Source organism: Notamacropus eugenii, chromosome 5, assembly GCF_028372415.1.
Source record: "Notamacropus eugenii isolate mMacEug1 chromosome 5, mMacEug1.pri_v2, whole genome shotgun sequence".
Lineage (NCBI taxonomy): Eukaryota > Metazoa > Chordata > Mammalia > Diprotodontia > Macropodidae > Notamacropus > Notamacropus eugenii.
Window position 1 is genome coordinate 347,991,714 of NC_092876.1, and position 7,003 is coordinate 347,998,716.

Consider the following 7,003-nt stretch of genomic DNA (forward strand, 5'->3'; position numbering starts at 1 on the left):
TGGGGAAATTGATGAAGGAGTCCTACCAAATTCTTTTTTATGATACAAATATGGTTCTGATACTTAAATCAGGAAGATTCAAAACAGAGAAAGAAAATTATGGATCAATTTCTCTAATGTATAGAGATGCAAAACTTTTAAATAAGATACAGCAAAAAAGCATACAGCAACTTATCATAATACATACTACATTGTGATCAGATAGGATTTATACCAGAAATGCAATTGGTTCAATATTAGAAAAATTTTTATCATTATTGATCATATCAGCAACCAAACTAACAGAAACCACATGATTATCTCAATAGATGCAGAAAAAGTTTTTTGACAAAATACAACACCCATTCATATTGAAAACACTAGAAAGCATAGGAATAAATGAAACTTTCCATAAAATAATAAGCAGCATCTACCTAAAACCATCAGCAAGCATTATATGCAGTGGGAATAATGTACGTGCATTTCCAATAAGATCAGGGGTGAAACAAGGATGTCCATTATCACCCCTGTTATTCAGTCTGGTATTAGAAATCTTAGCTGTAGCAATAAGAGAGGAAAAAGACTACCAAATAATTATTTTCTAGAACTAGAAAAAATCATATCAAAATTCATCTGGAAGAACAAAAGGTCCAAACTATCAAGAAAACTAATGAAAAGAAATACTAGGGAAGGTGGCCTAGCCCTACCAGATCTCAAATTGTATTATAAAGCAACGATCATCAAAACCACTTAGTACTGGCTAAGAAACAGAGGGACAGATCAGTGGAATAGGTTAAGTACACTGTAGTTAATGAATATAGAAATCTGCTGTTTGATAAAGCTTAGGACCCCAGCCTCTGGGATAAGAACTCATTGTTTGACAAAAATTGCTGGGAAAACTGGATAACAGTGTGTCAGAAATTTTGGGCATAGACCAAATTCTATGCCTGACTCAGGGCCTGACTCTGTACACAAAAATAAATTCCAAATGGATACATGATCTAGGTATAAAGACTGATAATTTAAACATATTAGGTGAGCAGGGAATAGTGTATTTGTCAGGTTTATGGAGAATGGAGAAATTTATGACCAAACAAGAGATAGAGAACATTATGAAGTAAAAAATGGATAATTTTGATTACATTAAATTGATAAGTTTTTGCACAACCAAACCCAATGCAACCAAGAGTAGGAGGAAAGAATTTTTGTAACTAGTGTCTGTGATAAAAGCCTCATTTCTAAAATATATAGAGAATTGAGTCAAATGTACAAGAATACATGTCATTCCCTAATTGATAAATGGTCAAAAGATATGAACAGGGAGTTTTCAGAGGACGAAATTAAAAGCTGTCTATAATCATAAGAAAAAGTGCTCTAAATCACTATTGATTAGAGAGATGTAAATCAAAAAAACCTCTGTGGTACCACATCACACCTGTCAAATTGGCTAACATGACAAAACAGGAAGATAATAACTGTTGGAGAAGATGTGGGAGAGTTGGAACACAAATTCATTGTTGGTAGAGCTGTGAGTTGATCCACCCATTCTGGAGAAGAATTTGGAACTATGCCCAAATGGCTACAAAAATATGCATACCCTTTCACCCAGCAATACTGCTTCTAGAACTGGATCCCAAACAGATCACAGAAATGTGAAAGGGATCCCTTTCCAAGAGTTCTCTAGAGGTGTCCTCATTCTTGTCACATGAGCTTTAAGTCAGGCACAGTTTCAGCCTGATTAGCTGTGCTTTTGTTTCTGATTGCTCTTTAGCCAGTAATGTGGCTAAAGGCAGTGACAAACATTTTCAGAAGCATCTTGGAATAAAACTAGGCCTATTGAAGAATGTGAAAGTTTAGATAAAGGGAGCTATTACCTCCAGTTCAGATACTTATTAGCTGTTTGACCCTGGGAAAATCACTTAGCCCTAGTTGTTTTAATTTCCTGATTTGGAAAATGAGCTGGAATAGGAAATGGCAAAACAATGCAATGTCTTTGCTAAGAAAACCCCAAATGGGGTCATGAAGAGTTGGACATGATTAAAAAGTGACTGAAAAATATCCCTCCCACCCTTTTTTATTTTGTAAATGTCTCTTACCATGTTTCATGCTCTTTAGGTGACTGGTTAATTTGCTCACTAAAGGAATAACAACATTTTGTGAAACTACAAAATAATCTATGACACAGAAATTTTGTAACCAGGCAGACAAAAGTCCTCAGAACGATGTAATGCTTCAGAAATATAGTAGTAGCAGATGAAAATCTTTTCTTAAACTGAGCTAAGGTGGGATTTAGGGAAATCTCAGTGGAAAGGAGAAAATGACAGCATGAAAGATTGAGGAAGGAATAAAGATAGGAACAGAAATTAATCTATGGATGAGAAATTTGGCAAAGGACTGATCTTATACAGAGGCAGAGAGGGCAACACCTTTGTGTTATAATTTCAGGGGCTTTGGGAAGGATTCCTCATGTGAAAATATCTTTTCTGCCTGGTTGTTGATGTCTAAAATTCCTTCAGAAATGAGAAAATCCTTTATTTCCAAAATTATGGATCAGATATTTAAATAAAACTCTTTGGGAAGTGACATATTATTAAATTCACACCAAGAAGTTCGTGACTGAACATCATTTCCTGTGGACAGGTTTTTAAGGAATGGTGTCTTTGAAAATTTGTAAGAGAGAGAAGGGATTCACCAATACTTTCAGTCTTCTTTTTCTGTGCCTTTACCACTCCTCCACCTTCATATCTTTCGTTCCCTTACCCCTGAGAACCTACGCTCATTAAAAGAAATGATACCATTCATTCATGCTTTTAGCAAATGAAATTCATGCATAGTTCAATTCATATTTTGTGCTAGATGAAATGCAGCATTAGAAAGTTTATGGAAAATAATTAGCAAGCCATCCAATCATATTAGGATTTTGTATCTTCTTCACATTGTTCATTCCTAAACACAGCCTATCCTTTGAATGATTTTCCAGTGCTGATGATACTGGTCTATTTTGACTAACGTTTTCCAGTTTCTCCTCCTAAAATTTCCAGTCAATCAAATGCTTTTAGTTGGAGGAGGATGGAAGATAGAAGATGAGAAGAGACACACGACCAAATTAGTCAAAACATTTTTGGAAAGAGATCAAGGGAAGCTCAAAGTAAAGAATCCCTAGGCAAGGAAATGTCAGAAATGTTGGAATGGTCAGGTAGAGCTGGAAATATTTGTGGAGATACCAGGTGCTGATCTGTGGTGCCAGTTGCAGGATGTGGTATCTGGATCAAGGCTTGGGATTGGATAAAACAAGGTATAGTGGATGAGCAAAATAGTGTGGAGGACAGAGTGAAGAATTCAGTGTTAGAATGAAAAAGAAGGTCTTTTTTCTGTATAGATTTCAAACAGTTTGTAGCACTCCATTTATTTGCAGGCAAAAGTGGAGTTTTTTGGTTGTTGAACCATTTCAGTTGTGGCCAACTCTTCATGACCCTATTTTGGGTTTTCTTGGCAAAGATACAGGAGTAGCTTGCCCTTTTCTTCTCTAGCTCATTTTTCAGTTGAGGAAACTGAGGCAAACAGTGACTTACTCAGAATCACACAGCTAACAAGTTGCCTGAGGCCAGATTTGAATTCAAGAAGATGAGTCTTCCTGATTTCAAGTTCAGAACTCTATCCACTGTGCCATCCAGCTGCCCCAATGTGAGGTTTTAGTATCTGTTTATCTACCTTCCTGTTTGTAGTAGAAATTGTTGCGGGACAGTTTCCTCTTCTGCAGAAAGTAATATCGCTAAGGCACTTACACTCTAATTAAACTTAAACACACTCTCTCTCTCTCTCTCTCTCTCTCTCTCTCTCTATATATATATATATGTATATATAAGTATTTCTGGACTTAAACCACATAAAAATATATCACTTTTCCTAGGTGCTAATGCTTCAGGATCACTTTAAAAAATGATTGGACGATTTTGTCATTGTAAAGTATCATCTGCACTGAATTTGGATTCCAGAGACCTGAGTTAAAATCCTGACTCCACATTATACATCGTTTGTAATCTTGGGCAAGTCATTTAACCTATCAGGGACTGAATTTTCTCATCTAGAAAATGATCACATGAGAGTAAATAACTGTTCAGTCCCCTTCTCACTCTAAATATATGTTCTTATGATTATCTTAAAGCTTTCAAAAATGTCAATAAATATTTATTAAGTAGCAACTATAAGTCATACATTGTGCTAAGTACTGGAGCTACAAAAAGAGTCAAAAAGTACTCCTTATCCTTAATGAGTTTATAGTCTTATAAGGAAGACAACAAGAGCATATATGTGTGTGTATCTATATATTTATATATATATATATATAGATACACACACATACATACACACATATTATATATATGTATATATATAGGCATATATATATATATATATATATATATATATATATATATATATATATAACTCTCTGTAGGATAAATAAGAAGTTAATGAAAGAGGGAAGGTACCATAAGTAAAAGAAGTTTCTGTAGAAAATGAAATTTTGGTGGGGATGTAAAGAAATCCAGAGAAACTAGTAGGTAAAGATGAGGAGGGAGAGCATTTCAGGAATGAGGGACAACCACAGAAAATACCTGGAGTTGAGAGATAGAATTTTATTCATGGGACAACAAAGAGGCCAGTGTCATTAGATTGAAGAGTACATGGTAGAAGGAAAGGTGTAAGAAGACAAGGTTATGAAGGACTTTGAATGCCGAACAGGGCAGTTTGTACTTACTTCTAGAGGCAAGAGGGAGCCAACCAAAGTTTATTGAGTAGGGAGAGTTATGTGATCAGACCTGCACTTTAGGAAAATCACTTTAGTGGCTGAATGGAGAATAGATTGACATGGGGAGAGATGTGAGACAGGAAGACCCACAGTAGGCTATAGAAATGGTCCAGGCATGAGGTGATGAGGGTTTGCATTAGAGTGGTTACAATGTTAGAGAAGACTAGAAGGCATATGCAAGTGAAGTTGCAGAGTTGAAATAAATAGGCCTTGGGCACAGACTGGATGTGGAGAGTGCGAGAGGGAGGAGTTGAGCATGACCCCTTGGTTGTAGGTCACAGAATTTATCTGTTGCTTGAAGTACACAAAGGAATGCAGTGATTGATAGAGAGCAATCATTTTTTCTGACTATCATTTTGTAATTTAGTGAAAGATCATTTCAGAAACATAGTCTTACCTAAAGATTGTAATTGCTAGACAACTGTAGATTTAACCCCAAGAAATCTCTAGTCATAATATTTGCTTTCTAGTGTTACCTCATTCATTCACCATATGGAGCTGAGTATTAGTCAAAATAAAGTTCTATCTTCTTTCCTTTGAAACAAGAAATTTCATTGAAACTTTGATCCAATATGTAAGCTCTCATAATACCAATGATGCAATATTTAATGTTGCTTGTGTATGAAATAGTTAAAAGTCAAATATTAAGAATCTTTTGAAGGGAATTTATGACCTAAATGCCATGTCTGTAGAAGTTTGGACCAGGCTTGTAATTTTACTGGCACAGGAATATTCTGATAGAAACTCCTTCCACCAATGCAAATAAGCGTCTACTTTGTAATTGATAACTAGAGAGAGCATTATGGGGGTACAAGGAGTCTAACTGAGTTGATCACATCTAATATGTGGTAGAGGCAGGATTTGAATTCAGGTCTTCCTGACTCTTATGCAGGCCCTCTCTCCATTATACCACACGAATCTATCATCTCTCTTAGTATACCAATCTTCTGCAGAAGTGTCATGAAAAATTTATGATTTTGGACAGAGTTGTAACTCTGGTAGTGTAACTAAGAATTGCCTTCTTACGCCAAGTTCTTGTAATCTTTTGGCAGGAAGAAAGGAGGGAGGAAATAAACAATTATTAAGTACCTCCTATATATCAGGTACTGTGCTAAGCATAATTTAATTTAATCCTTACAGCAACCCTAAGAGGTATGTTCTAGCATTGTCACCATTTTAAAACTGAGGAAACTGAAGCATACAGAAGTTAAGTGACTTGCCTGGAGTCGGACAACGAGTACATTATATTGAATATAAGGCAGAGAAGTATATTTCAATTTAGAAAACTGTCAATAAAAATAATGAAAAGATATTTCAGTATTTAAAAGATTAAAATTTTAGTTACTTTGAAAAATTGTCAATCCACATCACCTTATTCCCAGATGATGCTGGATAAGTGAGGCTTTACTATAGACATATATGCATATGTGTGTATGAAGATACCCATGAGTCCACAATCTATGTTTATAAATGGAAATTTACCCTAAAGTCATAGAAATACAACAAAATCAAACACATTTTATATATGCCACATGTGAGCAAATTTAAATTTCCATTCCTCTGATTTCTAGTTTTTCTTTAGCCATTGAAACACTCAACAAATTAATTTCTTCATTCAGTAAAGTTCAATATGAAAAAAAAAATTAGAGCCACAGATTTGAAGAACCTTAAATATTATCTAGTCCAATCCCACCTTTTTCATATAGGAAAATTGAAGTACAGAGAAATCATGGCTTGACCACTGTCATTCAAAATAAAACTGAGTCAAAATTACAAAACAGGTCTCTGAAATCTCAGTCCAGTATTTACTCTATGATACTATATTGTCACCACCATACCAAGGCCCTTTAATTCCCTTCCTTCATTATTCACTTATTACTTGTCTCTTTGTTTTCTGATTTCATACTGCATCCACAGCAGCTTTCCTCTATTCACCTTGACCTTAAAAACTTTCTAGTTTGGATTGCATCACAGTATCTGTAACACTAGGATAGTCTATTAATCATTTCTTGAGTTATCTGCTCTCCCTGTACTTTCCTTAATAACTCCAGATGCCTTTTCCCTCTTTGATGAGTTCTTTATGAATGGCACTTTCAGATCTGCTGCTAGTCATTCCCTACACTTTCTCATTATTGCACCATCCCCTACCAGATGTTCTTACATTTCTTTTTGTTTCCTGAGAGTCACCTTGGACAATGTTGATGTCAGGGAGCC